At 54.2% G+C, this 26890-nt stretch overlaps 1 protein-coding gene and 1 long non-coding RNA gene across 4 annotated transcripts in view; one reads left to right on the forward strand and one right to left on the reverse strand.

The window, feature by feature from the left end:
• Window positions 1-11887, reverse strand: part of LOC134471902 (uncharacterized) — a 35513-nt gene extending 23626 nt beyond the window's left edge. For both annotated transcript variants that reach the window (XR_010041612.1, XR_010041611.1), the window contains exons 1-3: window positions 9623-11887; window positions 7940-8047; window positions 4143-4211 (exon numbers count right to left, since the gene is read on the reverse strand). This is a non-coding gene — a long non-coding RNA (uncharacterized LOC134471902). The remainder of the gene's footprint in view (window positions 1-4142; window positions 4212-7939; window positions 8048-9622) is intronic.
• Window positions 8600-26890, forward strand: part of Cxxc5 (CXXC finger protein 5) — a 33978-nt gene continuing 15687 nt past the window's right edge. Inside the window, exon 1 of one of the 2 annotated variants that reach the window (XM_003477483.5) lies at window positions 8600-9151. The gene's annotated coding sequence lies outside the window, so the exon portion shown is untranslated. The other variant, XM_005006945.4, reaches the window with a different exon arrangement.

Here is a 26890-nt window from a genome sequence, read left to right on the forward strand (position 1 = left end):
ATAGTGTTATAGGGGGGACAATGTCCAGTCCTTCTTCTTTTTAGGTTCTATCCTCACTCCTACACTTTAGAGATTTGAAAATTTTATTTATTTACTCATTCATTTGTGTGTGTTGAGGTTCCAGTCAGTCTTGCTTTGTAGTGCAGGCTGGCTTTGAACTCACTATGTAGCCAGGCTGGCCTCCAACTCAGGGTAATCCTCTTGCCCTTGCCTCAGCCTCTGGAGTTCTGGGATTAGAGGTGTGTACCACCACAGGTAATTTAGGAATTTGAAGACATGACCTCAGTTCCTTCAAGGGCTATCCTTGGCTGTAGGGCACAAAATTGGACCAAACCCATGCCTGCTACGTACAGCTACCATATGCCTTTTGGATCCTCAATTTCCTTATTAGCAAACTAGGAATAGATTGCTAAACAGATTATCTACCAAGCAGGTAAAAGGTTTCTGTAACCTTTTCACAAAGAACGTTTTTTTGTCCCTCCACCCCCACCCCAGCACAAGGAACCGAGGTTGGAACGATGCTGAGGGTCCAATCTCAATTCTGAACAAAGTCTAGCTTTTCACTGCTAAAAGAACCAAGACCCCTTGCGGAGGAGTGGGTGAGACGTATAATTATCTGGAAAAAATCAGGGCTGGGACTTTGCCCAGGGGTTGCCCCAAGGCCCACCCAGAGTGTCTGTCTCCTCGGAGAGACAAAGGTCAGGGCTGCAGGGCTTGGGGAAGGAAAGCTAGAGGCGAGACAGGGTGAGAAGCACTTAAATTTGAGGGAAGGGCCATCTCTGCGCGCCCCTCCCACTCTCCAGCCAGGTAATGGGGGGAAGGACTTGCCCAGGTGCTGAGACCTCTAACCTCCGGTCTGGGGTGGCCGGAGTAAGGACTGGGGGTGGGGCCCTGGGACCCACTGGCGGCTCTGGGAGTTAAAGATTTACGAGGGGCCCCTTCCCAAGGCCTCCCTTTTCTCAGGCCCAGCAGGCAACTCATGACTGCCCAGGCAGTAAGACACAAAACCAGTCCCACCAGTTCAAAGAGCAGTTCATCCAGGGCCCACTTCAACTGCAGCCCAGGCACCCCTTTGCTGCAGTCTGAAGGTGAACACAGAACAGGGCCGGTGGATGGGATCTGTGAACCCCCAGCCTGAAGAGTCTGGGCCATACCCAGCTGGAGAGTGAGGGGCCTCTCCCAGCTGGCTTGGCCTCTGGTGGGTGAAAGGAGGCATGGCCTCCCCAGCCACCCTACCCTAACCTGTAGGCCCGAGGCAGAGCACTTTCAGGCCAGGCTGGCTTCTCAAGCTCAGGGCACCCCTCCCCCAGGTGCAGGGCCTGCGGGTTTGGGACAAATAAGGGCTGTGTCTGCCCCCCTTCCTAAAGCTCCTCCTAGGTTACCTTCCTAGAGTCACACTGTTCTCTCCACCCTCTTCCTGACCCTGAGGGCCCTGGAACCACAGCTTTGGCCTTTGGGAGCACTTAGTCCCATTCCCACAGGACCAGTTGAACCACGCCAGGTTTCCCTCAGGGGCGTGGCACCTCTCAGATTGTCCCTACCCCTGTCTGCCCTCCACATACAGGCTGAGCAGAGAATGTGAGGCTGTATCCACGGTTGTCTATGGCGTGGTTGCAGATGGGCCTGGGAAAGAGGAAATATGGAGGCAGGGTGGCCTGGTTTCTAATCTCTCCCATCTCTGTCCTCAGAGCCATTTTTTGTTGTTTGCTTTCTCTTTTAAAGACAGAGTCTCCCTTATGCAGTTTGGGTTGGTGTTGAACTCACAATATGAGTGCTGGGATTACAGGCCTGTGCCACCACACCCAGCTGTTTTTTGGTTTTTGGTTTTTTTGGGGGGGGATCGAACTCATGGCCTTGCACTTGCCTGGCAGGTGCTGTGCTGCTATATCCCCAGTCCATTTTTTAAAAAAAGTAGTTCAGGCTAGACTTGAGCCCACTAAAGAGTCCAGGCTGATCTCCAACTCATGACAATCCTCTTGCCTCAGGTTCCTAAATATTGGGACTATAGGCGTACACCATCACACTCAGTTCTTAGAGCCACTTTCTTCTGGAACTGGAGTCCTTCTACCTTCCTAACACAGCTCACGGTCAGGTACAAATCACCAAGCTTACTTCTCAGGAATGGGCAGGCCTGGACCACTTGGGAGAAAGACCTGGCTTGTCTGAAGTTTTCCTTCAGTTTCACAGCTTTCTTGCCCTTGCAGAGGTCAGAGGTGTGAGCAAGGGAGACCATGGTCAAGGAGTCAGTGGGAAGGGCTGGAGCCCTAGAGGCCCGTCCACAGTCTGGTACAGTTAGGCTCCTCCCTGTTCTATGTTAGGATTTTAGAGGGACCACAGTCCAATATGACCCCAGTAAAGACTGTTCTGTACCTGTCCAGCAGGCAAGACTGAAAACGCCTTCTGTCCCATCTTTTGTGATACCATAAGGGAACTAGGCCTAAAGAGGGGTAGATATTAGGCAGGTTCTGGACTGGCCATCATTTTAGAAATCCTACCTCCCAGACTTTTCTCTATACTGCCATTCCCAGTCACTAGATGTTAAATCAAAGAGACATCATCAGATACCTAGCAGATGTGGAAAATGCTTCCAACAAGGTATGGGTTAAAATCCTGCTTTTGTGAGCCAAGTGTGGTGGCTCACTCACTCCTATAGTCTTAGCACTTGGGAGGCTGAATCAGAAGGATCACTGTCAAGTTTGAACCAGCCTGGGCCACAATAGTACCTAGGCCTGAACTACATATTGAAAAAGTAAAAAATAAGGCTGGGGATTTAGCTCAGCGGCATAAGTGCCTGCCTTGCAAGCAGGCAGTCGTGGGTTCGATCCCTGGTACCGATAAAAAAGGAAAAAGACCAAAAAAATAAAAAATAAACAAACATAAAAGTCCCAGTTTGGCTATTTTGTAAACTTGGGCCAGTGACCATGCCTGAAGATTAAGAAAGCTGTTAGCATGATGCCCTACTTATAGTATGTACTCAGAAAGACGCAGGCTACCACCATAGTTGGTACCTATTTAGAGCTAAGTTTCAGGCCCGGAGTAGGTGGGAAGCCCTCCCTCATCCTCAGGAATTTCCATGGATGTGGTAGTGAGTGGATGGGAAAATAGATGAGCAGATGAAAGCTATTTCCAGGGCTGGGAGTGATGATAGAGCACCCGCCTAGCATTGGTGCCACCCTGGTCTCAGATCCCCAGCACTGCCCCTCCCCAAAAGAGCTATTTCTGTGCAATGTGGTCACTGTGACTGGAGCCGAAGACAGATGAGGGGCCCAAAGTCGGGCCACAGAGTACAGGTGTGCAGTGCATGCACTTCAAAGAGGCACCTAGCAAAGCAAGCTTCAAAGGCTGTGTCCAAAGCTGGTACCTTTTTCTGACTTTCAGAAGCTAGCACTGGCCTTGGAGGTGTGGCCTAAACTCAGGCTGAAGTGACAGAGAAGGTTCCTAGTGCTGATCTTCAGTAAGAGTTCAGGAGGTGAGCTCCGTGGAGCCCAGAGGGCACAGTAGTAGGGTGCTTTGCCTAGCATGTGGGAGGCCCTCGGTTCCGTCCCCAGCACTGAAGCCCTGAAAACCCAAGGAGGCTTTTGGCTCTGAGGGCACCAGCAGGGCCTAAGGATTATAGGGAGGAGAGGGCTGGCTAAGGGGAAGGAAGAGAACCCGGTGGGACAAGGAGCCTGTGCTGATCTGTGGGCTTTGAGGAGCCATTATAGGATGTGAAGTGTTTGAGCCCCAGGTCAGATCTGTACAGAAGCCTTGAGAGGCCAGCAAATCTCAGAGCTAATAAACAGTACCAAGCTCACTTCAGTTTCCTTATCTGAAAAATGGGGATATTATAAGAAGTAAATGACATAATGTGCCTTAACTGTTTACCAATCCTGCTCAAGGTGGAGGCTTAGTAATGACAGGCATGAATACTATCAACAGGATTCTAGAGCACACGGTCACTGGTAGGTGTGAGAGTGTAAGGTTTGTAGGCCCAGCACTCTGGGAGGCTGAGGCAGCAGGACCACAGTTGGAACATATGTGGGCAACTGAGTGACTTGGTAAGACTCTCACAAAAGAGGAAAAAAGGGCTGAAGATGTAGCTCAGTGTCAAGGCTGCATTCAATCCCAATCAGGTTGGGGTAGCTCCATGATAGAGCACTCACCTAATATGCTGAGGCCCTCTTTGATTCTTAGCACAGATAAAAAGACACGGAACCACATGCAATTCCTCCCTAGAAAACAGGATAGAAGGTTAAAGAGGCTTTCCCTCAAAAGCGCTACAAACTTCTTGACTTCTTGAAGGTCAACTGACTGGCTGAAAGAACTCAAAAGAAAGTTTACTAACAAAATGGGCACAGTGGCACACATCTGTCCCTTCAGCACTTGGGAGCTGATGCAAGAACACCTTTTTCTGAGACAGGGTGTCACTTTTGCAGGTCAGGCTGGCCTTGAGCTCACTTGGTAGCCCAGGCTGGTCTCAAACTTGCAATGATCCTCCTGCCTCAGTTTCCTGAGTGCTGGGATTACAGGCATGTACCACCATTCCTGGCTAAGAGCATCTTGCAGTAGAGGCCAGTGTGGACTACACAGTGAAATCCTGTCTCAAACAAAGTTTAATAACAATGTGAGACAAGTATTTTTCTTTGGAGGTGGGGCAGCAATAGTGAGTTAAGCAACTTGCCTCCAGTTTTTTGGGTTTTTTTTTCTGTCTTTTTCATTTTTATCGGTACCGGGGATCGAACTCACAACCGCCTGCTAGCAAGGCAGGTGCTTATGCCGCTGAGCTAAACCCCCAGCCCCTTTTCTGTCTTTTTTAAATAGGTTCTCACTATACAGTTTAGGCTGGTCTTGAGCATACTTTGTAACCTAGGATGGTCTTGAACTTACAAGGATCCTCCTGCTTCAGCCTCCCGAGTGCTGGGATTTCAGGGCTTTGAGACATGGTCTTACTATGTAGTGCAGGCAGCCCTTGAACTCACTATATAGTCTTGGCTGAGCTCAGATTCTTTATGATCCTCCTGTCTCAGTCTTCCAAGGGCTGGGATTACAAACATCAAAGTATAAGGCTCCATGTGGCCAATTCTGTCCTTTTCTTCTTTGGTTCGCAATGGGTTGGATGGGTATCCACCAATTCTATTTTTTTTTTTTTGGTCTTTTTCGTTTTTTATCGGTACCAGGGATCGAACTCATGACTGCCTGCTTGCAAGGCAGGCGCTTATGCCGCTGAGCTAAATCCCCAGCCCCCAAGGTATTCACCAATTCTTTTTTTTTTTTTTTTTTTGTCTTTTTCCTTTTTACCGGTACCAGGGATCGAACCCACAACTGCCTGCTTGCAAGGCAGGCGCTTATGCCGCTGAGCTAAATCCCCAGCCCCCTCACCAATTCTTGTTTAGCTTTGTGAGCTTTGTGGTGCTGAGGATCTAATGCAGAGCAATTCTTGTTTGTTTATTTATTTATTTTTTTTTTGCGGTACTGAGGATCAAACTCAGGACCTCACGCATGCCAGGTGGGCACTGAGCTAAATCCCCCACCCCTTCTTGTTTAGTTTTGTTATGCTGAGGATCTCATGCTAGGCAATTGCTCTATCACTGAGCTACCCCCTCCCTAATTCTTAACTTCTAGAAGAAGGCAGCTCCAAGATTCACCCTCTGCTCATCATCCTCACCCTCACCTTGTAATGAAACCCAGGACCTGGGACTGCTAGGCAAGTGCTTCACAAATGACAACTTCCCAGCCCCAGATGCAATCTCTGAACTGGGCTGGGAAGTTGTCATTGCCTCTTTCTCAGGAAGTTATCCCCAGTGGGATGCCTGGGTTTCTACCACTGCTGCTTGTAGCCATTTGGGCTTTGCCTTCCTGATTCCAGAGGTGGGGGTAGAAGTCTCAAAATAAGTGTTTAATTAATAAATAGCAATTCCCTATGGTGGGGCTACTCTCTACATTTCTTCATGGATTTCAGCATAGATTTTTATTTTGTACCAGGGATGGAACTCAGGACCTTGTACTTGCCAGGCAGGTGCTTATGTAGCTGAGCTATATCCCTGGCCCCTCAGCATAGACCTGTTCTTAGGTGTGAAGCTTTTTTCTTCTTCATAATGGAGACTGAACCTAGGACTTCCCTCCTTAGCTACATCTGCAGCCCTTTTTAAATTTTTAATCTTAAGACAGGATCTTGGTAAATTGCTCAGAGTGGGCTCAAACTTGTGATCCTCTTCCTTCAGTCTCCCAGAATGCTAGAATTATAGGTGTAGGATACCACACAGAATGTCCATCTTTAACTGTTTTGAGACAGGATCTCACTTTGTAGTACAGCTGGCCTCAAATGCATGATAATCCTCCTGGTCTCAGCCTCTTGAATATGTGCGATTATGCCCAGGTGTATGTCACCATGCCCAGTAGAATGTCCCATCTTTAAGAAGCAGGGCTGGGGGTTTAGCTCAGCAGCATAAGCACCTGCCTGGCAAGCAGGCGGTCGTGAGTTCGATCCCTGGTACTGATAAAAATGAAAAAGAAAAAAAAAAAAAATCTTTAAGAAGCTTAGATGTATAGTTGGATATGGTAGTGTTTGTGGTCTCAGCACTTGAAAGTTTGAGGCAGGAGTACTATCCTGAGTTCAAGGCCAGATTGGACTACAAAGTTCAAGGACAACCCAAATTACATATTGAGACCCTGTCTCAAAAAATAAGACAAAACAAAAAAACCAAGAAGCCCCCCCCCCCCAAAAAAAAAAAAACCTCCAAGAAGGTTAGATGTAAACTACTGGGAGTGTTCACTGCCTTAAAACTGTTTCTATAGTAAGCACTTTAACTTTACTCATATGGTATGTTTTGTGTTATTCGGGATGCCTTTTAAGAAGCCTGCTACCAGGTACAAGCCTAGCACTAGAGAGAGAGGCTGAGGGGGGAAGACTGCTGGGATCTTAGGCTAGTATGGGCTACCCAGTGAGTTCAAGGCCAATTTGGAATACCTAGAGAGACCTTATCAAAAGAAAAAAGAGAGAGAGAGAACCGCTGGAGAAGGGCTAACTACCTCTGTCAGGAAGTCATTCTTGAAACCAGTACAGCAGGTAAGGGAGGACAGGACACATTAGCATTTGGGCAAGGAAGCAATTGGGGAGGGATCTGCTATCTCTAGGAGCTCCTCTTCATGGCCTGGGATGGCAGGAGTGGAGCAGACAACACATTTCAGATAAGCTCTGCTCTTTGACACCACTCCCAATGCCCCAGACAGGATAGGGCCCCAAAGTCCACATGTAGGTTTCAGGATATCAGCTGCTGCTCCCCAAAGACTAGGTGCTCTGGCCCTGGCCCTGGTCAGGAGGCAGCCAGGCTGCACAGATGCAGAGGAAGCAACAAGGCAGGACAGGTTTGCTTGTTCTAGGAAGCCCTTGATGTTGCTAGAGGGGCCCAGGTTTCAGCAGTTAACTAACTCCCAGTTATCTGGACCCCTGATCTTCATCTCCCACTGTAATGTTTAATCTGGGAATCCAGGGCTGTTTTTCTTTTTTTTTCTCTTTTTGGAGATAGTCTCACTAGGGAGTTTAGGCTGTTCTTGAACACCTAGCGATCCTCCTGCCTCAGCCTCCCCAATACTGGGATTACAGGTGTACACCACCATGCCTGGCCCTGGGTCAGCCATCCCCTTCCTCCACTTTGAGTTTGGAGGTTGTGTTTTTTTCTGCTTGGCCTGACTTTCAGCCTGCAGTACAAGTCTGTCCACACGAATCCCAGAAAATTGGAGAACTTCCACTTTGGGATTATAGACACTTTGGGATTATGGGAGCCAGGGGCTTACTTTATGGGTTCCTGGAAAGACATTTGCAGCTGGATGATTAGGTTAAGCTGGGCAATGGAGGAGGCACAGATGGAGTAAGGGCAGGGATATATGGGCCCAAGTCTGTCTGTCCCCACTGGGCACCTACTGCAGTTGGGATGAGGTTTTCATAGTTTTCAATCAGTACCTCTTCAGTGATGCTGTGTTCCAGACTTCATGTTTGTAGGCCACTGTCCTGGGGTACCATAATGTAGTCGACCCAGAGATTGGGCTGGAATCATCTCAGTTTCCTCATCTGTGAAATGGGACAGGACACTTTTGTCCCCTTTCTCCGAGAAGACCCATGGAATCAGGGTAGGGTGGGGTCTTTGGACAAACACCTAGGCCCAAACACGGTCAATTAGGAGTCTCAGGCTCCAGGTGCACCTGAGCTGAAGAGGTTGGAGGCAAACCCTCTTACCAGATCCTTACAACTTCTTGCGTGGGTGAATAGGGTACAGAGGGAGAGTGGATTTTTCCCGGAAGGTGCATGTCCAAACCCAGGCCAGGCATCCTTCACAAATTAGGGATAGAAAAGAAGGGGAAATCCTCTTTCCTTTTTCTTGCAAAGTTGCGCGGGGGGAAAAAAAAAAGGTGAAGCAGGGCACGCGGGGGAGCTAAGCCTGGACCGACCTCACCAGGCCGCGGGGAGCTGGAGGCGCAGCGGCTGTGGCTCCAGCCTCAGAGCCAGCGGCGTCCAAGTGGCCAGAGCTGCGCTGGGAGGGAGGCGGCGGGAGGAGGGAGGGGAGCGGAGGTGGAGGGGGGAGGAGGGAGGAGGGAGCGGAGAGTCCGGTCCGGGTTTTGCCGGCAGCCCCGGGCAGCGTTCAGAGCTCCTGGCCGGGCGGGCGCGCAGCGGCGGCGGCAGAGGCGGCGTAGCCTGAGCGGGGATGTAGAGGCGGCGGCAGCAGAGGTGGCAGTGGTGGCGAGAGCAGGCGTCCGAGCCGAGGAAGAAGCGCGGCAGAGCCTCCCACACCACACACACAGCCTGGCCCAGCGGCCAGCCCTGCCCGGCCCGCGCCCAGCCATGCGCGCCGCCTGCTGAGTCCGGGCGCCGCTCGCTGAGCCCTCCGCCCGCCCGCCGCGCCGCGCCGCGCTCCGCTCGGGGGTGATTAGTTGCTTTTTGTTGTTTTTTAATTTGGGCCGCGGGGAGGGGGAGGAGGGGCAGGTGCTGCAGGCTCCCCCCCCTCCCCGCCTCGGGCCAGCCGCGACTCCGGCCCCGGCCCCGGCACGGCGCGCGGCTGAGCGGAGCGCACCGCGGCGGCGGCGGCGGTGCCTAGAGCGGAGCGCAGCTCCCCGCCCCGCCCCTCCCCCCGGTCTCGCGGCGACGGCGGCGGTGGCGGCTGGACGGCTCGGAGAGTCGGTAGGTGTCGGGCCACGGCCCTCCCCCGGCCCCCCCAGAGGCCGGCCCCCTCCCCTTCCCCGCCTCCCTCCCTCTCCTCCCCCGGGGCTCGGTGCGCGGCCGGGGCCGGAGTTCGCTGCAAGTCGGCGGAAAGTTTGGCGGCGCGGGTTCCCCCGAAGTTCAGGTGCGGAAAGCCGGGGACGGGGGGGGCGTCTGTGTTTGAGAGGGGCAGGGGGCGCCCGCAGCCTGAGCCGCGGAGCCCCCGAGGCTCGGAGACCTAGCGCCGGTGATCGCTTGGTGGCCGCTGTTATACCCAAGCCGCAGTGTGTTCGGTCGCAGATCACTGAGTTCAGACAAAAAGAGGGGTTTTAGGGTCGGGGACGGCGGGTTAGGCGCGGCGCAGTGGGGCTGGGGCTCTCCCTGCAGGGTAGCGTCCTCGTCCCCATGCCTGGAGCTCACGGGCGCTGGGGTGACGGGCGCTGGGGTCCTCACCTCGGTGTCTGCGGGCGTCCGGCCGCGGGGGCGGCTGCTTGGAGATCGCTGGTGCGTGCTCCCCGCATCAGACCTCACTCACTGCCCTGTGTTTGGGGGCGACAACAGCTGCTCCGAGCGTCCTCGTCCATGCGTGGCCAAACCTCCTCCTCCACTAGGGAGAGGCGGCGGCCACTTCTGCATTTCCCCTCCGGCTCCTCGCCCCCGCTGCCCGTGGGGTGCCTGGCGGGCTGATCAAGTTTGACCTTTTTTTTTCTTTCCGTCCGAGTATCTTCCCCCACCTCCACCGCGCCTCGCGGCCTCTTACTCCCTTACCTCCCCAGCCTAGGGGAGTCTTTCGGACTGCCTCCCGAGCCCCTCGTGGGCTAAGCGGTGTGCAAAACGAGGGAGGGAGTATGGGGGTGTTCCCCGAGCTGCGTAGCTGGGGTGGGAGCGGGTGTCCCAGGCGCCTGCTTTGCTGCTTGGGTCCCAAATTTACCTTAAAGTTCGGCCCGAGCCCCCCTCCCCTTGCTTCCCTGGGGCGAGGGGCTGAGCTGCCGCGAGAGGAATGTGTTAATTTTCTGACTAGGGGAAGTTGTCCCTGCCCAGAATGGGCTGCTTTCCGGCGGGGCGCGCGGGGTGCGCCTGGCTTTGTTTATTTCTAGGATGGACAAAGTGAGTGACACCAGTTTTCACGTGAGGGGGCCCATTCCGGCGCCTGTCAGAGGTGAAGCGCCCAATAAGAGAACAACCCCCTTTCTTTCCCCCCACCCCCGGCAATCGGAAGGGGTGCACGAAGTTGGGCTGGTGCCTTGGGCTGCACTGAGAGGCGTCGGTAGATTTGGGGGGTTCTGTAGTGACTCATCCGGAAAGACCTGCTCCCTGGAGCCTCTTGCAACGGGGTCTGAAGGCTTGGCAGCCGCGCCCTCCTTTACCCCTTGAACCCTGGGTGGTCTGATTCGCGTCTTCGGGTTGGGGGTGCTGGGCGAGGCGGGGAGGGGGCGGTCAGCCCCTCGATCCCCGCCTTCGCTAGCGCCGCGGGCACCGTTCGGAGCCCTGGGTTTGTAGTGGGCCCAGCCTCCCACCCCCCGCGTTCACTCAGGAAGCGCTGAGAAGGGGGGCGTGTGTGATCGCTCGGCCCTCGCCCCCGCCGGAGCCGCCCCGGGGCCGCCGGCAAACAGAGTCCCTTTCAAGTTTTCCGCTGGGGCCGCCTGGCGGGGGCTGCGAGCGCGGTCGCTGCGGACTTGTTTGGAGCGCGATTTGAACGCCCGGCGCCACCTCAGCTGCCCCGGCTCGCGGGGGTGGGGTGGAGTGGGGGGTGTCGGTCCCTGCAGTTGGGAACATTTGGCCTAAGCTTGACCTGATCCCCTTTTAGAAGACTTCTATACCCTGGGTTCCAACTGACCCTGGAACATAAGAATTGGGACCTGAGCCCCCTCCAATGCTTTTTTGAAAGCCATGCTGGGAGACTGCGGCCAGCTCTTCCTCCCTGCAACTGCGTGGTGTTGATTTAGCAGTTTCCCTAGATGAGAGGCTGGAGCTTGGGGGGGGGGGGTTGGCGGCCCGCTCTGCAGCTGTCACCCCCCCCCCCGAACGGAAATTGTCCTTTCTCCTTGGAGAGAAGAGAGAGGGGGTGACAGTTTGATTTTTGCCCTGGGAAGGAGTGGGAACAGCTGAGAGAGATTGGCCTCGGAGTTCTCAGTCAGCCCTGGGACTTGGTAGATCCTCTCCCATCCGTCCTGGCAAGAGCTGGGACTCTCCCAGGGAAGCCCCTAGACAGCCTTGCGTCTCCCTCTGGCCTGCCACCCCCTTTTCTAAGGTGAGGGCAGAGGTTGTTGTGCAGAAGACAGACCCTTGGCTGGCTGGCTGTCGCTGGTACCTTATTTATGTGTGTGTTTGGATCGGGCTGTTTTCCCGGCTCAGCAGGTGACCCTGGCCTGGGCCTCCTATCTCTCCCGCGACAGAGGCTGTTGACTTACCCGAGGGCCAGTGGCCTCCTCTTTATCACGTGAGGCCTGGAATGTCCACCCGGCTGGGCTGGGCTGGGTGGGGGAAGGGAAGAAAAAGATTGTGCATCCAGGGCCCAGGCCCACACAGGGCTATATTCCAAAGTCCCCCACTGTGTGACCCTGAAGTTTTGCCATCCATTTCTAGCTCTTTGCCAGTCTTCTACCCATTTGGCAAATGTAAAACTGAGTCTTGTGGGCTTGTGGGGGCAGGGCTGCAATCTGGATAAGAAAAAAGTCCCTGGGAATTAAATGTCCCACCTTGTTTAGAAATCCACCAGCCACCTAATTATTCATGAGAAGATCTAATGGAGGTGAGGGTCATACCCTAGAAGGGGAGAAAGGGATATAGGTGTGACAGAGGTTAGCTGACTTGCAGGGGTGCAAGAGTGGGTTAGAGGAATGGGGGAGGCTGGTCTGCTTCCGAGTCCGTTGTAACCATTTATTCAGAACTAATTCCCAAGCTTGTTGCAGTGGAGCATGCTTAAACTGGCTAAGGACAGGGAAGGCTTATTATTTGTGTGGCCCACTACTTACACGTAATTCACTTATTGGCCTGATGTGTAAGTAGTGCACATCTACTTGTGTATCAGCCCCTACCTTTCTAGGGATGGCAGAATCAACACTGCCCCAGCTCTGGAGGCAGGCCTGAGGCAGAAGCTCCGCCCCTTTCCCACCTTCTGGGGCCCTGATTGGGGCTCCCCTCTTACCCCTCCCACTCGGTCCATCCTGGCCCAGTGTGTGTGGTTGTGTATCTGTGTGTCAAGTGTCCTTGATTAAGTGTATTAATAGTTAAACTCTCACTCATAGCTGGAACTCACCAGACCACAAAAAGCCTCCCCCGTTACTCACGCACTACTGCCCAACAAGAATATCCCACTGAAGTTTTTTCTGCCTTCTCTTACTTCCCTTCACTGTCTGCCTCTCCCAGTGCTGAGTCCACCCTCCCAGGTTGCCCTCCGCCTGCCTGTTAAGCCAGAGAGAGGCAGGATCAGCTGACAGATGAGGCTCTGTGGCACTAGTCTGTTGGTCTGTGATTTTGGAATCTGGTTATGTGTACTTGGTGATTACTGCATGTGTATCTAAAAGGTATACTGTATATTTATAAATCTAGTGTCGAATGTGTCTGTCTCAGGTTATAGAGGTCTGGGCATGCTTGAGTTCGTGAATTGGAGCATGTATAAATGCATATGTATGTACACTCTTATGTTTACGAATCTGAGGTTGTGTATCTGAAAGTTGAGTATGTCCTGTGAATCCAGGAATGTATACACTGTGTCTCTAGGATATGGGAGAGCTAGTATTCATAATTTGTATGTATTTTGAATGTGCTTATAAATCTGGGAGTGTTTGAGTCCCTGGGTATGAATATAGGTGTGAGGTTTGGGCAGTGGTCTGCATCTTCACGTGGCTGATAGCTGCATGTTCCTTTCCTTTCTCTTTCTGTGTCTCTTGTCTGCTGTTCCTCACAGTTGTTGGAGGTCGCCGTGTGTGTGTGTGTGTGTGTGTGTGTGTGTGTGTGTGTGCGTGTAGCATCAAACCTCTTCAACCCGCTCCACCCTCCTTTTCCTCCCAGCAGTAACTGGGCAGCTTCCCTGTCTGCCTGCTTGCTGGGAGTTTTGGAAGCCTCAGAGGGAGACAGGCTGGGGCCAGGGTGACAACACGTATCCACGGTGATGGCAGCCTGTGATTACAGGAATAAAAGGATTTTAAGGTCATGGGTGTTTTTCATGTTTCCCCCACTTTGGTGGAGCCAGTGGCAGCAAAGGGCCATAGCTGTGTGTCTGCAGGTTGGAAACTGCGCCTGTGCAGGTGAATATGCATACGAGAGGTTTACCTGGGAGCATGTATATGCATGAACAGAGCATGTGAGAGTACATGTGCCTGTCTGCCTGTTCCTCATGTGAGTCCATGTTGCTGTCATTTATTCTCCTGGAGGAAAATTCCCAGTAAAACTTGCTTCTGGGTATCACATGGACCTGGAACCCTTCCTCTGTATGCTGAGGAGAGCAGTCAGGCCCTAGCCCCATTGCTTACCCCCTCCCCCAGCAGTGTCTCTGGCCAGAGGCTGGCTGGGTCCAGTCACCTGGGCAAGGCCACATCTCGGGGTGTCGGTGCCCCTGGCCTAGCTCCAGCCCCTGTAATTGCATTCTGCTGCCTAATCCCCTGCCAGCTCAATTAGATCGCAAATTCTTCTTCATTTCCTGCCTCTGATGCTGGCCTCCCTCTAGGCTAGCAGGGACTGGAAGGGAGGGGGAATCCTGACCCTCCTTCCACCAGCACTTGGGGAACCTAGGAGGAGTTCCTAGCTCTTGCTACACTGACCCTGCAGCCCAAGTTAGAACTCTGGGGACCAACAAGACAGCCCTGCCCTGGGTTTTTTGGATCAGTGGTATTATACCCATGCTGGTGAGAGGAATCAGTGTTACCTGGTACAGGTGCTCTGGATAGACCTGGCAGATCATTATAGCCAAGCCCCTAGACTTCACTCATACCTGGAACCCCTGTAGGCTCTGCCCCTTCTTGCTCCCAAAACAGTTGCTGGCCACTCCCCAGCACAGCAGTTGTGACCTGATCATTGACCTTTTTATTTATTTATTTATTTATTTTTCTTTTTATCGGTACCGGGGATCGAACTCATGACTGCCTGCTTGCAAGGCGGGCACTTATGCCACTGAGATAAATCCCCAGCCCCAAAGAGCTAGTCTGTTTGACCACTCCTACTGGGTTATCCTAACCCCTTTCATTGACTTCACTCAGACTAGAATATATGAGCAATAGCTTTGGAGTCCATTAGAACTGGCTCCACATCCAGACCATGGCACTGTCTATCTGCATTACAACAGATAGACATTGTATTATCTCTGCAAATCTGTTTACTCATCTCCGAAATGGGGCAGTAAGAACCCGCCCCAGTGGTGCATGTGTCTAATCCCAGCACTCTAGGGGCCTGCGGCAGAAGAATTGCTTTAAGTTCAAGGCCAGCCTGAGCTATGTAGGTTCAAGGCTAACCTGGACTACATAACAAAACCCTGTCTCAAAAAAAAAAAAAAAAAAAAGGCTGCCACACAAGACCATTGTCAAATGAGCGCAGACATGATTACATAGTGCCCTGCTCAAGGGTAGTTTACCCACACTCAACATTTAATAAGACTTAGCTCTACTGGGCACACTCACACATAACTTAGTTCCAGCACTTAGGAAGCTGAGACAGGAGGATCACAGGTTCCAGGCCAGTATGAGTTACAGGGAGACCCTATCTCAGAAAAAAGACCTTTTTATCCTCATGAGGATTTGGTATCTCCCGGTAAATAGGAGGAAGAGCGCTCCTAGCTTACTCTTAGCCTTTCTGTTCCATTTTGCTAACTCCTAGGTGTGGGACCTTGCCCATTATTTATCTCTCTAGTTTCTCTTTCCCATTTGCGAAAAGGGGCCCGATAAGTGACCTTAGAAGCAAGGGTGGCGGCACCTCCTATAATCCCAGCACCTAGGAAGCTGAGGCAGGAGGATCTTTGCAAAATCCAGACCAGCCTGGGCTACAAAGTGAGCCCGAGGCCGCCCTAAACTGCATAGTGAGAACCTGTTTCAAAAAAAGTGACCTTAGAAGACTAGCACATGGGGGGGGGGGATTAGCTCTTTGATTAGATTTTCCCATATTAATGTGCCCTCTCCTTTCTTCACCCCAAGCCTTGGGTAGGTAGGGCTGGTAAAGAAAGGCACAGGCTCTGCCTGGCATAGTGGTACATGTCTATAATCCTGGCACTTGGGAGGCTGAGGCAACCTGGACTGAGTTCAAGGCCAGGCTGTACTATATAGTGAGACCCTGTCTCAAAAATCAAAAGACAGACAGACAGATACAGGCTCGGGGACCAGGGACTGGCCAGGGTCATGAGGCTTGGGGCCAGGGTGGGCTGGGAAGGCCAGGGGTGACCTGCTGGCTCAGCTGAGCTGTGAGCCACAGCTTTCCCTCGCTGCAGGTCTTTGGAAAGTGGTGGCTTAGCTTATTTTTTTCCTGGGAAGGGGAAGCTGGAGGTCTACCCCTCCTTCCCCAGGAGGCGCCCGTGGCAGCGGCTGTGCTGACAGGCCTCCTGGCTTTCTTGTGAGGGTGGCTGGCAGCTCTGGAAGGCCGGCTGTGCCCAGATCAGCCTGAGGGAAGAGAGAATCCTTCCCCTCCCTCCCGTCACCAATCCCTGCTGCCCCTCCCACCCTCAGCCTGTCCTCACTGTGGACAGACAGGGGACTCTAGCAGGGGAAAGTGACTGTGACAGAAGGGGGGGCAGCCTTCTGCCTCAGGGTCCCCCGGCACTCCTTAGCTGGTCTCCTGCTTTCTGTGACCTCTGTCACTCATTGGCCTAGGCTCTTTAATATTTCATGGCCCTTCAAGGGGCCCCCCGCCCCAGCCCACACGGCCCCCTTTGTCTGCCCCCCTCCATCCCTGTCACTGAATTAGTGACCCAGAGGCTTGTGTCTGCCTCCCCCAGCTGCCCCTCACTGTGACTGCCTCTGCTGCTGTTCCAGGTCCACCTTCTGCACACCTCCACTTGTGATAGCCTCCAGAGCTTCCAGGGTTCTCTGCCCTTCCCTGACATCTCCAACCATCTCCCTGCCCTTTTCCTCCATTTTCCTCTTTTGTTGACTGCCTCCTTCCCAGTGGAACAGAAACTGCGGCAACTGGCCCGCCTGCTGCCGGCCCCCGGGTCCACCCCTTCCTGCCCCCTCCCCCCAGCTGTGCTGGCCAGCCTGAGAGCTGGTTTTATTTATTTTTCTGTTTGTTTGGGAAGAGGGCAGTGGCGGCTCTGGGCCCTGGCTGCTGCACTCTGCTTAGAACAGCGGGCAGGCTGCCGTGCTGGCCTCCCAGGAATGTGGCCAGGACGCCCCACGCTATATTTACTCCCCTCCAGCTGCCGGCCCCAACAGGGCAGAGCCAGGCCTGCCCAGTGGCCCCCCGGGAGCCCTGTGTCCGCCCTCCCCTGTCTGGCAGACCCCACATGGCCCTTGAGCCCACTGCTCCCTCCCTTGCCTGTGACCTCCTCTGACCTCTGCCTTGCCTGCTCTGCCAGCAGGAACACTGGATGCCATGCTGGTATGGGCATAAAATGAGGGTGCTAGGGACCTGGCACTCAGTGGCATCTGCACCCCCAATCAGGGCCTAACCTAGCTAGGCCTGTAATCTGGTGGCCAGAACTATGCAAAACATCTTTCCAGGCTTCTCTCTACCAGGCCTGGTCCCTGCTCTTGCCATGATCCCCGCAGCGCCACTGTGATCACTGGCAAGGGTGGGGTTGGGTCTCGAGTAGCCGAGTTCCAGCGTGGTGGGACCTCTTAGGTCTCTCGGTCTCTCACAGACATATCTGCATGCACAGTTCCATGCTTCCATGTACACGTGTGCAGAAAGACTCCCCAGGAACACATGCCGGGTTGTGCTTTGCATGGAGGCAGGGCCATGCCAACTGACATCCATTCCCACCTTCATCGAATGCTTGCAGGGCTTTTTGGCGCTTTTTTGAGGCAGAGCCTTGTTGTGTAGCCTAGGCTGGCCTTGAACTCACAGCAGTCCTCTTGCTCAGCCTTGTGTGTGCTGAAATTGCAGGTGTGCACCAACATGCCTGGCCCTGCATTGTTTTTTGAGCCCAGTCCTTGCCAGCCTTGCAATGGGATGTGGCAGTGATTCCTTCCTATACCGCCAGTGCCTGGCACCAAGTGTTTAAAGATTTAGCTGCTGCTGCCCCCAATTTATTACTATTATGATCAAATATTTTATCATTGGTGGTGCTAATGCTAGCCTACTGTAAGTCCTCTCCAGGGCGGCTCCTTCAGTCCTCTCAGTAGCCCCAAGAATTTAGGTACTGTTAGTTAGCTTCTCCATATTGGAGAGTTTGTGACTTGCTGGTAACAAGTGGGCTGGAGTCCTGGCAGAGCCCTGGGCAAGCCCTGTGACCACCACAGAAACAGCCAGAGGTGGTCTGTATGTGTTCCACCAGAAGGAGCACATTCTGGCCCACTACATTTAGGTCTTCAGGCTGAGGTTTGCTTCTTCCCCTGTGAGGAAGGAGGGAGATGGACTGATTACCTAACTAGTTGGGTAAGTAAAGGGATGAATTAATGAACAGCTGATTGACTATGGAATGAACACTCTAAAAGGATACTGGGATATGGAATGTGTGGTAGTGGACAGGCTGCTATGTGAATACCCCTTGACCCCAGTGGAGGATTCAGGGAAGTGAGGTGGGAGCAGGGCTGACAAGAGGTAGAGACCAGTAGGCTGCCAAGCCAAACTTGTGGGGCAGGTCATGTCTTCTTCCTGGATCTCAGTTTTTCCTTCTGCCAAATGGGCTTGGGAGCCTTTGTTCTGGCTGGCTGGCAGCTGGCCTGAACTGGGGCTGGCTTGGGAGGTGAGGGGACTGTGGCAGGAAGGAGGAAGCAGTGGGTGGTGAAGACAGGAAGATGAAGCGTGGAGCTTGGCTTGGAACCTGAGAAGCGGGAGACCAGCCCTGACCTAACGCAGGGCCTCCCTCCTCCTCCTCCCTCTAGCTGCAGGCTTGGGATGCAGGCTCACAAACCCCAGCCACCCACTCTTGCCCCTGGTGCAGGCTTACTTCCTGACATCTGTGGCGTCAGTGGCAGTGTGTGCCAGCAGGAGGAGACTTGTCCTCTGGGATTAGACCCACCCTCCGCAGGCCCCTGCTCTCCCTCCCCAGCTTCCTGTCAGCTCCTGTCACTGCTGGGAGAACCCCATGAACTGGATGGAAAGTTGGCTAACTGAGTCCATAGCAGAAAGCATGGGCTGGGGGCATGGCCCCCTTCTCCTGAGGCTGTTAGATCTTGGCACTAGAATTTTTAGCACCAAGAGTCTAGGATCACAGGAGTGGAAGTCTTCTCATCAGGACTCTTGTCATGTTGGTATTCTCAAATCACAGAACTGTGAATTTTTTTGTGGGAAGCAAGCATGACCGGTCATGTTTTAATCTCTTGTTTGGTGGCAAGGGACACTGAGGCTCTGGAAGGCATCTTTCCTCAGGTCACAAAACCTGGAGCCCTCAGGTGACATGAGCCCATATCTGGAATACCACCTCCAGTTCTGCCAGTAGGGGGTGGGCTGTGGGCCCAATCAGGCAGCAAGAGGATGCGGCTGGCCTGCAGGCACAGGAGGGGTCCTCTCTGTGGCCACCTGCCCGCCTGCTGCCCACGCTTCCCGAGGTACCAGTGTGAGGAGGAAATGCAGGCTGTTGCTTCCAGCAACAGCCGGCAGGGCCGGGCGGCTTCCCAGCTCCCCCTGTGACTCATGGCTGCCTGCAGCTCCCCTCCCTTGGGGGCCTCAGCAGCCCCATCTGTGCAATGGGGAGAGGAGGCTTTACCCACAGTCTACTGTCACAGAGTTGTTTAGGTGGGGACTCATCAGAACCGCTGTGAGGCGGTGGAGAGTTGGAAGAGCCACAGGCATTTAGGTCTGCAGCACTGAGAAGTTCTACGTGGAGTCACTCTAGGGCCCCCAGTACCCTGGGGGGACCAGAAAGTGGTGGAAGGTAAATGATAAAAGACCCAAGTCAGTCTCTTTCAAGAAGATAGTGGAGCCAGGCCTGGCAGCAAGAACTCTATAGTCCCAGCACTCTGGATGGCTGAGGCAGGTGAATCACAGGTTCAAAGCCAGCCTGGCAATGGCAGCTTGAAGACCCTGCCTTTAAAAAGCACTTGATGTAGCTCAAGCTTCAGTCCCTGTAAGGTGGACAGGGATAGGAAGGCCTATGTCTGGGGCTTCTCTCCTAACGTCTGCCAAGATGGATGGTGTTAGTTATTCCAAGAGGTCAGTCTGTGCTGTGCGTCTGGATATTCTGGGTGGGAATCCTGAGGTAAGTGGTAGATCTGCCAGTGCTGCAGAAATGGGGTAGGGATGAGGACCCCCTCAGAGAGGCAGTGTTCAGATGCAGCAGTGTCCAGCAGAAAATCCTAGCTGTTCTGGGAGGGAGACAGGCAAGCAGGACAAAGCAGTGGAGAGCAAACAAGACCCCCAGCTGCTGCCCGTGAGAGAAGCCCAGGCCTGGCAGCCAGGTGGGCCTGCCTTTTCACACTGCAGGAGGGCCTGTGCTCCCAGCTCTGTGCTGGGGGTGTTACGGCTGCTGGGAGGGGTCAGGCCAGCATCCAGAGTTCAAAGCCTTGCCCTCCACCCTGTCCTGTCACTACGGGGAGGGGCGCGTGGGGGGGTGATAGATGCTGTTTCATCGGCCAGTGGGAGGCCTCCGGAAGGTACTTCTGGGAGGTTCCGGGGGTGGGGGGGGAGCAGTGCAGGTTTCAACAGCTGCTGCCCAGCCAGGGCTGGCTGACAGTGCCATCCCAGGGTCCCTCAGGCCCCCAGACTTAAGGACTAGGGGTGGTGCTTGAGAACTGAGACTGCTCTGTCCCCCTTCCCCCCACTGCCCACTGAGTTTCTTGGCTCTGGCCCCTGCCCATCCCTGGCTGCTTCTGCAGAGCCCCCAGGAAGGCAAGGGAGGAGGCACAGCGGGGCTCAGAACAGCGGGTGCCCGCGCAGCCAAGTATTTGCGCGCTGTCAGAGACAGACAGGCATGTGGGGAATTTGGTGCATGTGGGGCTGGGGAAGCAGCCGGGTGGGCAGGCAGATCGCAGATCGAAGCTGGGAAACTGGGGCTGCCTCTCAGCCATTCGACCCCGTAGGGATCACTGTTCCCCCAATTCTGGGAGGTAGCTACATCTGAGTACCTTTACTTGCCTATACCTGGGCAGTGAGGGCGGTAGAACCAATCCTGGCTGGGGCCTAAGATAGTGTTGACACCTGGGAAGAGGGCACCCTGTCAGAGCCTGGAGCCTGGGTGAGGTTTGTTGGAGTGCGGAGCCAGGCAGGAATCCGGGTTGTGCCTGACTGTGGCCTCCAGGAAATAGCAGCTGTCATCCCCTCTGCCGCCCAAGCCTGGCACAACTTGTTTCCTGGTCAGGGTACGGCTGGGGCAGATTGGAGGAGCCTGGTATTGCCCGGCTTGGGCAAGGAACTCGCAGGCTTGAGAGGGTCATGTTTGGAAGCCTAAAGACAACTTGAGGTACTGTGGGGAGGGGACCTCAGCTCTTACTATCTCTATGCAAAGACCCCAACTTAGTTGCATTTGTTATCTACTTCCAACAGATCCTATTAGGCATGACAGGGCCCAGGGCTGAGCAATACTTGATTGTTCACAGCTGAGGGGCCAGCGAGGCGGCTGCACTGGCCCAAGGTCACACAGTGGACTCCCAAGCCTTTCCTCTATCATGTGGGTGGGGCCAATGGAAAGAGGTGAACATTGGGGTTTGCTGGGTTGGGGGGGGTCTATATTTAGTCCTGCAGAGCTAGGGCCCCCTGGGAGCAGCTGTTAGGGGGGTGCACAGACAGAGGCCTGAAGCTGCATTTAGTCTGGACAGAAATATCCTCCCCCCACCCACCCACTGGCTGGGCGGCCAGCCTGCGGGCTTGTCCCCTGAGGGGCAGCTTGCCTGGGCCTGGCGGCCGTCAGGACAGGCAAGATGACCCGATAGGCTTTTCCCAGCTCAGGTTTCGATGAAACAGGAACCGGAGCCGCAGCCTGGGCCATGAGGGCCAGGGCAGCCAGAGCCTGGGGGCCAGAGCTGCTTCCCTCCCCTCCCCCTGCTTGTCCTAGGCAGGCTGGCAGGCGGGGCAGCCTCCCTTCTCCGAGGCCTGGGGAAGCAGCAGGTTATTTATCAAGCCAGCCTCCCTGCCGCGTCTGCCTGAGCGCTCCCCCCACCCCCACAACCACGAGCCCAGCAGAGCAGGGTGAGCTGGGCAGGCGGGTGGCGGGATTAGCTCAGGAGACGTGAGTCACCCCGTCCCCAGCAGCCCCACAAGGCCCTGTGGCCTGGCAGGCAGAGTACACACTCATGTACCTCACACACGACACACCCAGGGACACGCAGGACACAAGCAGTCACACATAGCACACACAGTTCCATTCCTCAGCACACCCAGATGACATGCATCACAGATGTGGTCATATTTATGTGGGCACTCCAGGGGTGCACTCTCAGCCCTAGTGCATATATGCTAGTGTGCTCTTGTGACCATCTGGGAAAAGGCCACACTCGCCCCCAAAGAGCATGCTTACTGCTCAGTAAGGCTCCATCTTTACTGTCACAGCTTCAGATGATGTTTCTTGGACCACACTCAGATGAGACCATGGGGTTAGGCCAGGGGCCCTAACCTGACAGAACCTGATGCACACAGGTGGTTAGGGCTCCATTCTCCCGCAGTTAAGCTCATGCAAAGGCAGCCAGCCTTCAGCCCTGTGTTGTCTGATTCTATAAGGCGGTAGGAGTAAGGGTCCCCGGATCTGTGGGGGGACCCACTTGCCTTCTAGTATGAGGAGTTCTGACCTAGGCAGGGCAGGTTGGAGAGAAATGCAGAGGAACTGGGAAGAGGAAAGGCTGCAATACTGTGGAAAATCGATTTCCTGAGGCGCGTTGAGAGGCTGGCTGCTCTCCTCACTCGAGGTGGGCTCTGAGAGGACGGAGGGCAGCCATTGTGCACAGATGAAAGCCTTGGACCGTGTGGGCTGTGTCCCAGGAGTCTGCCTTTCATGTTCACCCCTGGTACCTGCTTTTCTCTGCGCCCTTGGTTCCCAAGGCCCTCACACTGTTCAGGCTGCCACCCCAGCCTTGCAGTCGGCATTGTGAGACTTCTAATTTGGTCCTAGCCTTCATAGTTTTTATTCCCGCGCCATGGGTGTAGAGCCAGCCTGAGTGCATGGAGATCCTGGGCCGCTGGGTTGGAGGGTTGGTCGCCTGCAGGAGCCAACTATAGTTGTAAAATCTTTGTCCTCCACTGGAATTGGGGCCTGCCGTCCTAGACAGACAGACCTGAGAGCATACACATTTCTATGTCCTGAAAAACAAGTCTTATTAAGGTGAAAGAACTAAGTCTGATGGGGATGACTTCCTAGTGATTAAGGGTGGTTATGGCTTTGGATGTCGCCTCCTAACCCCCAGGTATACATCACTCGGGGTCCAGGCAGTGCCCTAGCCACTCAAGTCTCTGCCATTAAGGCCTGGACAGTGGCCAAGGAAGAGAGGCCGGGCCTCTTGAGGAAGCATGGAGTAATGGCCAGGCAGGAAGACTGGACATCCCTCCTAGGGTGGACAGGTTGCTCCTTGCTGTGTAACTGTGGTCCTGTCTACCTTTTTTGAACCTCACCTGTTGTTTGCATGCATGTGTGTGTGTGTTCGTCTTGTGGGAGTGTTGCGGGGAATTGAACCCAAGGCCTCAGGTGCTACACAAGCACTGTACCTCTAATTTGTATCCCCAGTCTTTCATCTTTGTCTTAAAGCTATAGGACCTAAAGTAAATAGGTGGTACTAGGGTGTATCGTAGTTCAGTGGTAGAACACATGCTAACATGTAAGACCATGGATTTCAACACCCCAACGCTGCAAAAAACAAACAAAAGCAAACATAATGTAAATGGTGAGGTACCTAGATCTTCAGGGGGAGTCTACTGCCCCCCATCTGCTCTGCCAAAGCTGAAATTTTTCTGGGTGTCATTAGTCAGAATGGGTGCTACAGGGCTGGCAATGGCAGGCAATGGGCTCAGGGTAGAAGAACCCAGGATCCTTGGGGAAGTTTCTAGAGGCTTCAAATATGAGAGGAAAGAGGCGACCATAGTTGAGACTTTTTGTGTTTTTCAACCCAGTGTTCACACAGTAAGGCCATAACAAGATGCACTTGAGGGAGCCGATCATGGTACCATTTACCTGTAATCCCAGTCGTTGGGAGGCTGAAGCAGGATGATTGCTACGAGGACCATCCTGGATTACATAGTGAGTTCAAGGCCAGCCCAATCTACATACCAAGACCCTGTCTCAAAAAAGAAAAAACAAAGATACACTTGAGCAGGAACTTCCAGGTGACAAGTGGGACCTTTGCTAGGTGAGGAGAGATTTGGCCATGTGCCTATAAGAGGGGCTGCTGGGACTGTGGAAACTGGCAGGAGAGGGACGGTCAGGGATGTAGGAGGAAGGCTGGCAAGCTAGACTCGGAACACATCTACTTGTGGACCTGCAGGTTAGCGACTGAGGATTGCTCGTATCTGGGGCTGGGAAAACTGGCCTGAGGGATTGGCTTAGAGCCTGCAGGCAGACCCAGGCAGAACTGGGGCTTCAGCCCGGGTCATCTGACACCCCTGGCCTGGGCCGGCCTTGACACTTTGATGCTGGCAGATGGTGAAAGTAAAAATAACACAGCTACCCTTTGTTGAGCACCAGCATGCCCACACCGCACCAACAGCTTTACACATGCCGTCTCCAGGGCCCTTCCAGTTGGAGTCAGAGGCTGCATTTCAGTGCCCAGGACAGGGCTCAGCAGGGCTGAGCAACTTATCAGCAGTTGCCTAGGTCGGAGGCTGCAGAGCAGTAGAGACAGTCTCTCACTCCAGAGCCGACAGGACCTTTGTGTGGCCTGAGCCGGAGGCTGAGGAACTTCCCCTCTCCTGTTACATGTGATGGACAATGTCCACAGCTGGGCCGGCTCCTCCCCGCCATGCCCAGCCCCACCGCTGTCTAAGGCCTTCTGCTGTCTACCGGGAGGTATCTGACCCACACAAGCCTTGGGATAGCTAACCCTTTAGCTCTCAAGAGGGTGAGCCCCTTTAGCCATAGCTTTGGCCAGAGGATTGTCTCTCTTGGGGCTGGGAGCAAGGGAAGCCCCGGGAGCAGCTTGCTGACCCTTGGGGTCACAAAGGTGTCCTTGTGGGCAAGTCCTGGAGACACCATTACTAGGCTTATGAGAGCCACCTAGGGGCCTGCTGAGGGTCACACACCTCCCCGTCTCCCACCGTGTTGGGGGTTCCTTTCCTATCTGTGGGGAGCCCAGCAGATGGTAATTGAGAAAGTCCCCTTAAGTGGGTGCTTCCTCTTCAGGGCACAGGGGCAGCCACAGTGATCCTCTGGTCAGTTTGCCACCTAGCTAAGGACAGCCCTGAACTTCACATGGCCCTGGAGGCACTCACTAAAGGTCCTTGGGTCAAGCTGGGGATTTAGCTCAGTGGCATAAGCACCTGCCTTGCAAGCAGGCAGTTGTGAGTTCAATCCCCGGTAAGTAAGGAAGGAAGGAAGGAAGAAAGAAAGAAAAAAAGAAGGGAGGAAGGAAGAAAGAAGGATGTCCCTGAGTCAGGTTGGCTTTGCTGAAAGTTGTTGGTCCCCGCTTTGGATTGCTTCCCCTTTCTGGTCTCAATTTCTTCATCTGTGAAATGACCTGACTACCCTGTACATTCCCGGGGGCCGTGGTAAGTTCCTTCCCCACATACAGACACCAGGTTCCCCAGGCACAGGGCTCCTGTCACTCTGTCAGGGGCACAGGGGTCCAGGGAGTAGGGTTGGCCCAACTTGCATTTCAGGCTCACCTCTACTGTCCACAGCTTGGGTGACCTGGGCTGGTTACTGCACAACCCGAGCCTCTCCGTGCTCATCTGTGAAATGGAAGACGTGGCGCCTACCTCCTTGGGCTGCTGTGAGGGTGAGACAAGATGGTGGTGACAGCGATCCTCCCCTTCCCCCCACTGTCCTCCTGGTTCCTGTCCCTCCAGCCTTGGTCTCGAGGATTATGGGAAGGAGACGGTGCCAGTCTGCTGGCTCAGCCTGCTTGGCCACTGACCTTCAGAGCACCCAGGCTGTCAAGGCCGCCTGACTGCCTGCTGGGCGCGGGTGGCAGGTGGGGGGAGCGCCAGCCAGCTCCTCGCCTGCCACTGCCCGCCCCTGCTCCCGCTCTCCTCTCTGCGCCTGTGTGTGAGCTAATTAATCTCAGCCCCTTTGGGAAATTAGAACACTGCAGCCATGGCCTCCTCAGCCTCGCAGCACCTGTGCTGCTACTGGGCCCTGCCAGGACCTGCTGTGGTTTGGGGGCACTACAGTGGGGGGATGGAGGGTAGCAGGATGAGCCGGATCTGACCCCCCACCTTCTGACTGAGGGGCCTTAGCCTCTCAGCCCATCCCACCCAGCTAGAATCAAAAGTGACTGGCAGATGCTCCGTCATACTGAAACCAAACCCCCCGGTGGCCTCCCTGACCTGGTCCCAGGGTTGGTATGGCCACTTCTCTCCCGAGTCCCACGCATTGTGGGGTTCTCTTGCCTGCTGAGCTTGGGCTGGTAGACACAGATGTAATTATGGAATTTTGCTTGGGAAATTAATTTGAAAAAGTTAATTAATTGGTGGTTCTGGAGGTGGCAGACTCCATGCCCTGCTAGTCTTGCTGACGTCAGCGCTGACCCACCAGAGAGGTGCACCTTCCTGGGCAGGCTGCAGAGAGGATCGCCAGTGACCTGACTGGGCAGCCCTGGCACAGGTAGAAGGGCAGCAAGGAGCAAAGGGCAGAGGAGTCTCTGGGCCGAGTGAGGCATGTGGGTGGAGCCTGCTGACTGGACCTGCCGAGGATGAACTTTCGTACTAAGAACTCAGCCACAGGCTGGGGAGTTAGCTCAGCAGCATAAGCACCTGCCTTGCAAGCAGGCGGTCGTGAGTTCGACCCCCGGTACCGTTTTAAAAAAAAAAAAAAAAGAACTCAGCCACTTGTTTATGTGTGCAGCAAGCAACTGTCCATGTTTGTTCCGATTCTTCTAAAAGGAAAACCACTAGTCTCGGTCTCAAAGTCTCTCCCAGAGAGCAGGAGGCAGGAACACAGTTGGACCCAGGGTACAGACTTGTCCTCTTCAGTGGGGTGGGCAGCGGAGCATCAAGCTTAGCTTCTTGTCTGAGGGATGAACATCCCAGCTGTTGGAGTCCCACAGGCAGCTGCCTCCCAGGAGCGTGTACTATGGTAAATGGGACCACAGAGCATAGCTGTGCTAGCCAGCCTGTCACCCTAGCATCACTTGCTGCCTTCCCCACCCCACTGCCCTTCACAGACATTGGTGGTTCCCCGCGGAGATGTGGAGGAGCTTCCTCTACTGCCCTGTTCAGTCCTCAGCTGGGATTAGGGAGGAGGCCTCTGCAGCGTCTTTGATCACGAGCTTCAGCTGTGCCAATCCTAGTTTCTACTGGAGTGTGGGCAATCTTTTGTTTAGACAGGGGAAAGGGAGTCAGGGCTGGAGCTGGACGTGGGAGTGCATGTTTGTAATCCCAGCACTCAGGAGGCTGAGGCAGGAGGGTCATTATGCATTTGAGCAAAGCCAGAGTTGCATAGTGAGTTCAAGACCAAGCTGATCTACATAGTGAGACCATGTCAAAGAGTGACCAGGGCTGGGGCAAGAGATGACCAGGCCAGGAATAGGGCTGGGATACTGGTTCTCCAAGGAGGCCACC

The sequence above is a fragment of the Cavia porcellus genome, unplaced genomic scaffold (assembly GCF_034190915.1).
Source record: "Cavia porcellus strain 051 isolate PalLab524CR breed Dunkin Hartley unplaced genomic scaffold, mCavPor4.1 scaffold_21, whole genome shotgun sequence".
NCBI classification, from domain to species: domain Eukaryota; kingdom Metazoa; phylum Chordata; class Mammalia; order Rodentia; family Caviidae; genus Cavia; species Cavia porcellus.